Source organism: Polyodon spathula, chromosome 11, assembly GCF_017654505.1.
Source record: "Polyodon spathula isolate WHYD16114869_AA chromosome 11, ASM1765450v1, whole genome shotgun sequence".
NCBI lineage: Eukaryota > Metazoa > Chordata > Actinopteri > Acipenseriformes > Polyodontidae > Polyodon > Polyodon spathula.
The window spans coordinates 43,555,674-43,561,978 of record NC_054544.1 but is presented as its reverse complement, the minus strand read 5'-3'; positions in this window follow the sequence as shown (position 1 = coordinate 43,561,978).

The following is a 6,305-nucleotide window of genomic DNA, read 5'->3' as shown; positions in this document are numbered from 1 at the left end:
ATGCTACACTTCTGTCCAACTTTGTAAGGTCACATGAAGGTCGACCTTGAAAACACATAGTCAGTCGTTAGAAAAAGCAGTTATGGGTGCTCAACTGTGAGTCAATGCGTAAAGCTTCTTGGGTTTGAGTTCTTTTAAAGAAAATAAATATCAACTCTGCATGCTGTATAAACATCTTTAAAAAAACTATGCTTAGGAAGCAACTCTCATGTGTTGAAAACATTCTATCAACGGGAAGGGCAGCATGCAAAAGAGTGCAAGAGATATTTGGCTGTTTTATTGCTTACAAATGCTATGAAAAAATATCATAACAAATATACACTGAACACATAAGAAGTGGTGATACATACTTTAAAGTGTCTAACCTGTAAAATATATTTTAACAATCTCTGTTGTTTCGTATGCCAACAGTGTGCGCGCGTTCTTTGTTAAGTGACACCAGTCCACACGAAAAGCAGATGAAAATGCAAGTTTTATTTACACAGACGGAGACGTCACTTTAATATTTTACAATCCAAAATGAGGAATCAGAAAGGTACACTTTCAGTTGCGTTAGGCTTTAATTTCCAGGTTAACCGCTCTCCTTAGCCAGGGTATCGATTGCAAGAGGCACAGCAAACAGTCCCAGTAACTCTGGTCCAAGTCACTAATATAAATTTTGAATTTCCCAAGCCAATTATGAACACCCACAATCCCGTTTCTCTGGAAATTCTCTCTTTAGATGCAGCTCTTTAGATGTGATCCAGCAATCTTTTTAATGTCTCTCCGGAACAGGCCTCCCTCATTTATTACTTGGGCTTTACAACATAAATTGTATAATTTTTATGCAAAATAGCTCCCCCAAAGTCTTCCTTCAGGTTCGGGTTTTCTAGTGTTAACGACTGTGTTTCTTTGGCTTAGAAATAACATACAAAATAATAATTTTCTCAAGAAAGTTAACACTTAAAACCAAGTGTATTTTAACACTTGAAAACCCCTTATTGCCTGTAATAAAAGGAAAACAGAACGTTACGTTATTTGAACAATAAAAGCAGTTTTATGCAACAATTTTCAACTTTTCCATAATATATAACAGACTTAGGAACTTGTTTTACTTATGCCCTCTAGTGTAATTTTGTAGCCACAGCATTAGCTGTAACTGTTAGTACACACTGGTTTTTGTCACAATATATATATTTTTACTTTCACCATGTGTTCCCTGCGGGTCCCAGAGTAAGATAAAACCATTTGCAGTTGAAAATTTTAATTGGTTATTTTTTTATTGAGCTCCGTTCAGATGATTTCTGTACCTTCAGCCACTTCCAGGTTTAGAAAACTCCTCTCGGGAGACGTCGGTGGAAGTGACGTGCGAAGGGGAATGCAGCTGCCTCGTAACACTGCAAGTGTCTGGCAGGCAGATTTGGAAACACCACCAAACAGAGGGTATCTTTCTTTCAATTCCCAACTGAAATAAAAAAAATAAAGTATGGGAAAAATGTACGAAACATAAAAGAGCAAATTGTCACAGGGCAATAACTGAGTCCTCCACACTGTGCTCGGCGCACTTTAGCAATGATTGTTTTGAACAATCAGCAGGGATCCTAGGAATCTGTTTGCTGCAGAATATATAGAGAATTTTTAGTTTTACATTTGCAAACAACATGCAAGACTTTTTTGGTTGTTTATAACCAAATCAATACATTTACCCAGGGGCGTAGCTAGGAACAGATTTTTACTGAGGCAAAAATCTTATTTTTGTCTAAAAACACCTGCATATCCTGTTTGTTACTATGGTGATAGTTATCATCTTATAAAGCCTGGAGACTAATAATGCAAATAAGTAGATGGGTTTATATCTTCACTGAGACATGCGTTTGGTTCACTGCTACTGAAGTTAATGCTGAGACTGGTGACACTGATGCTACAACTGGAACTGGTAAGACTGGTGCTGCTACTACTGGGACTGATAAGATTTGTGCTGACACTGCTGGGACTGGTAAGACTGCTGCTGACACTGCTGGGACTGGTAAGACTGGTGCTGACACTGCTGGGACTGGTAAGACTGATGCTGACACTGCTGGGACTGGTAAGACTGGTGCTGACACTGCTGGGACTGGTAAGACTGGTGCTGACACTGCTGGGACTGGTAAGACTGCTGCTGACACTGCTGGGACTGGTAAGACTGGTGCTGACACTGCTGGGACTGGTAAGACTGCTGCTGGGACTGCTGGGACTGGTAAGATTGGTCCTGACACTGCTGTGACTGGTAAGACTGCTGCTGACACTGCTGGGACTGGTAAGACTGGTCCTGACACTGCTGTGACTGGTAAGACTGCTGCTGACACTGCTGGGACTGGTAAGACTGGTCCTGACACTGCTGTGACTGGTAAGACTGCTGCTGACACTGCTGGGACTGGTAAGACTGGTCCTGACACTGCTGTGACTGGTAAGACTGCTGCTGACACTGCTGGGACTGGTAAGACTGGTCCTGACACTGCTGTGACTGGTAAGACTGCTGCTGACACTGTTGGGACTGGTAAGACTGCTCCTGACACTGCTGTGACTTAAGAACACAACAGCTTAACTGCTTAAGAACTGCCTTAAGAAGTTCTGTATGCAAACTCTCAAGTCTCACTTCATGGAAGCCTTTTCCACCAAGTTAATTGCATCAAGGAGTGTCTCTCTGGGAAGCTCATCCATTTCTGCTATAACATGCATCAGCAGCTGTCGCATATACAAAAGTTGCACACAGCAAAAAACAAAATAAAAAATAAAAGCATCGATCTAATATAAATTACACACCCCCTAGTGTGTCAAGCATACTGTAGCTACGGTTGTTAAAATTGTATTAAGTTAACCTTGCAGGTTGGAATTGGTCCCTGGTTCATGAGCTGCAAACATGAAGTTGTGTTCAGAGAAAAAAATGCCAGCTTGATTGTTTGAAACTGTACAGTGGCGTGGGCTCTGCAGTTATCAAGAAACAAGATGATGCTCCTGCCTTTTCTCTTTAACTCTCTGTCCCAGTCCCGCAGTGGCATAAACCGGGCGGGGGGCAAATGCCCCCCCCCCCCATGCACAAACATCTGCTCCGCGTTAGCCCCCCCTGCCCAGCTGCCCCTCACATGAACTCAACAACACCCCGACAGAACCGTAGATTTTTTTTTCCGTTGACGATCGTTTCTGAGTACTGAGTAGTGTATGGTGTACTATCCGTCACTGACATTTTGTAACCAATCAAGTTTTGAGCTTAGTTGACAAGCCAATCTCCGTTCTATTGTGGCAGGGCTGACAACATCACGCATTTGGCCCTATTCTCACACACACACACATTAGTAATAAAAAATCTCACTCAATTTTCGAAATTCTGGCCAGTTTTTCTTGATTTTTTTTAACAAGTCAAACGACAAAGTCGAGGTGGGCATAATTTTAGGGAATGGCTAGAGACACTTTTATCGGATTCTGCCAAGTCAATGCCAGTGTTGTTTTTAAAACAAAAAAGAAATAACTGAAATTATTTAGTTATCTCTGATCTGTTTGGTAAAATTGACATTTGATTCCATTTACCCTTCGTAGGGTCGCCTTGTCGGATTGTTTACAAGAGCTTATGCTTTTATATTCAATATTAAATAGTCAGTTTATTCTGAGAACAAAAATAATTTTGTAAACAAACATGTACTTAAAAAGAGGGTATTTTAATTCTCATTGACATCAAAACTGCTATATTAAGAAACATAGCACAGCAGATCTGAGTAGCCCAAACGTTCAACCTGTTAACGAAAAAATAGCTTGTGAATTCAGCTACATTGAACTGTATTAATGTATTAGATTTACATTAGCTGCAACAACTGATATAGTTTTAGCATAAATCCATAATTATATGCATCTAACCAAAGCATCAGCATTTTTAAATCAACCCTAACCCAATGAGAAACTAATCATCTACGGTTGCTAAAGAATAAAAAAACTATAAACAAAAAAAAAAAACACTACTGGCGCTATATGAGGTGCCCCAAATTTGCACCCCTGAGCTTTTTTGCGTGCAACTAACGAACACATTAAATCTCATGGAAGTCCGGTTGAGCGCGGAGTCCTCTGAAGGGTGGATGCCCTAGGCGGCAGCCTTGCTCACCTTGCTGCCGGCCCTAAACACAAGGATGTGGATTCAGTCCAAAATATAAACAGCCTTTTTGCGATGTGCATTATGTCCCTAATCTATGGGCTAAGAACACATTGGTTCTCCTCTGTTTGCAATGAATTCATATCACTTATGAAGAAACACTGGAGATGTAATACAATACCGTGTCTCGACTCACTGCAGCGGTCTCTTCTAATTATTCAGAGTTCCTTCACCAGCCTCGCCAGTTCAATCTATAAGCTTGCACTCTGGCACTACTCTCAGCAGTTTTAAACTTTGCCCTGTCTTAACCTGCATGTGAGAGGCCGTCAAGCTTGGAATCCTTCCAATAGTAAAGACTGTTCACAGCTTCCTTAAAGCATACAGTATGATGGTTATGTCATTATAAGTTAGCACCTTTTACTGTTCAATTTAGACTTATCTCAGTCTGGCCATTATCACAGAAAATCCTAATATCCTAAAGACCCTGCCTGTCACCTGCAACTGGATGTTACAAAAAAGAATAAAGATTGCTTATATATAGCACAGTTTGTATCATTCCCATTTATTAATTGTCTCTCATAGTAAAATTATTTGTCTTTTTTTTCTGCATTTGCATTGGGCACTCATTCGGTCATATTGAGTTGGAAAAACGGATTTAGCCAACAATCCTAACTGGGACTGACAGTCTCAATTCAAACTGTTTTGATTCTTCTACCAATGGAAACAAATCGGACTGATTTCTAAACGCTTTCAGTTCAGTCCCAGTAGAAAATGGAAATGTGGTGTGAAATTAATCCATGTTGTAGCCACGATCTATAGTAAAAAAAATAACTGAAGATAACTGTCTAAATATATTCATGCATTAAAAAAAGAGCAAGCATGTCAGTAACATCCACCCCCCGCCATTGTTGTAAATCCAACATTGGAGCTGCCAATTTGATAACAACGTTGATGACCACAACATATGTCATATGAATAACATAGAATAAAAATGAGCACTAAAATGTTTAGTCACAATGTGATAAATGAAAATGTGGCATACAGATGGATGTATGCATGGACAGAATCTCCAGATGGATGTATGCATGGACATACGGATGGATATCCCCAGACTCAGATATTATCAATAACTTATTCTAAATAAGGTTAATACCAGGTTTCATGACAATTGGATATAAGCTGTTCTTCAGATATATGGAAACATGCATAAAGTGTAACACACATGCATCTGCCCATCTACAATATATCCCCCGGAGGGGGGATGGGGATCAGAAAATAACATGCTTTTCAAATACAAGTTTAGCCAAACACCCAACAAATAATATTACATTTATAATCCAGGTCAAACAGTGGATTTGAAGAAAAAAAAAGCATAAATCATGTTTAGGGTAAAAAAAAAAAAATATTAGTTTATTAAATATTATGCCAATAAAGTATTTCCATTTATAACTTTGAACTACTGTGACAGAGTGTGACAGAGATTAAATGATGTTTGGTGTTAGATCTCCCTCCCGACCTGTGAGGGCAGTAGGTAAAGGGAACAGAATATCCTAGACTTAAAGGCATGACACTTTATTTCCGTGGGTAGGTGGAATTCAGCCGGCTAGAAAAGGGACTGAGCTACGGTACCCGAACTCAATGACCCGAACGGGAAATGGTGTGGCATCCGTGGATTGGAGAAGTGGATGCACTCATTAACCAAGGTGTCATGAGCAAGGGTATAAAATAGGGGCGTGGCAAAGTGATCTGTTCCTTTGTAAATGGTTGGATTTGATCTTGAAGGAGTAAAACATATGAAAATTGTGAGTGTTTTGTGTTTGTTAGTGTCGGCTGTCACTGTTGTTTGTCTCAATAAACTAACAGTAACACGATCCAGAGCTGTAGCGCAAGCCAACATCACCACTTTCACCCCTGCATTTCACGGAGTACTGTAATTACACCACTAGCATCTAATTTCATTCACTGCCTTGTGTTTGTGTTTTGTATTTAGTGTGGGTGTGTGTAAAACCTAAGTACATGTGTATTTCTGATATTGTGGACATTGCATTGACGGCAGAGATGAGACAGTATTAGAGTTATTTTTTTCCTGTCACTGACAGTGCAGACACACTGTTTGAACAGAACAAACGTGAGGAATAAAAATATAGACAGCGATGTCTCGGATTTCAGTAGTTTTTCAAGGTCTGTGTCTATAGGAGTGGATAATGTG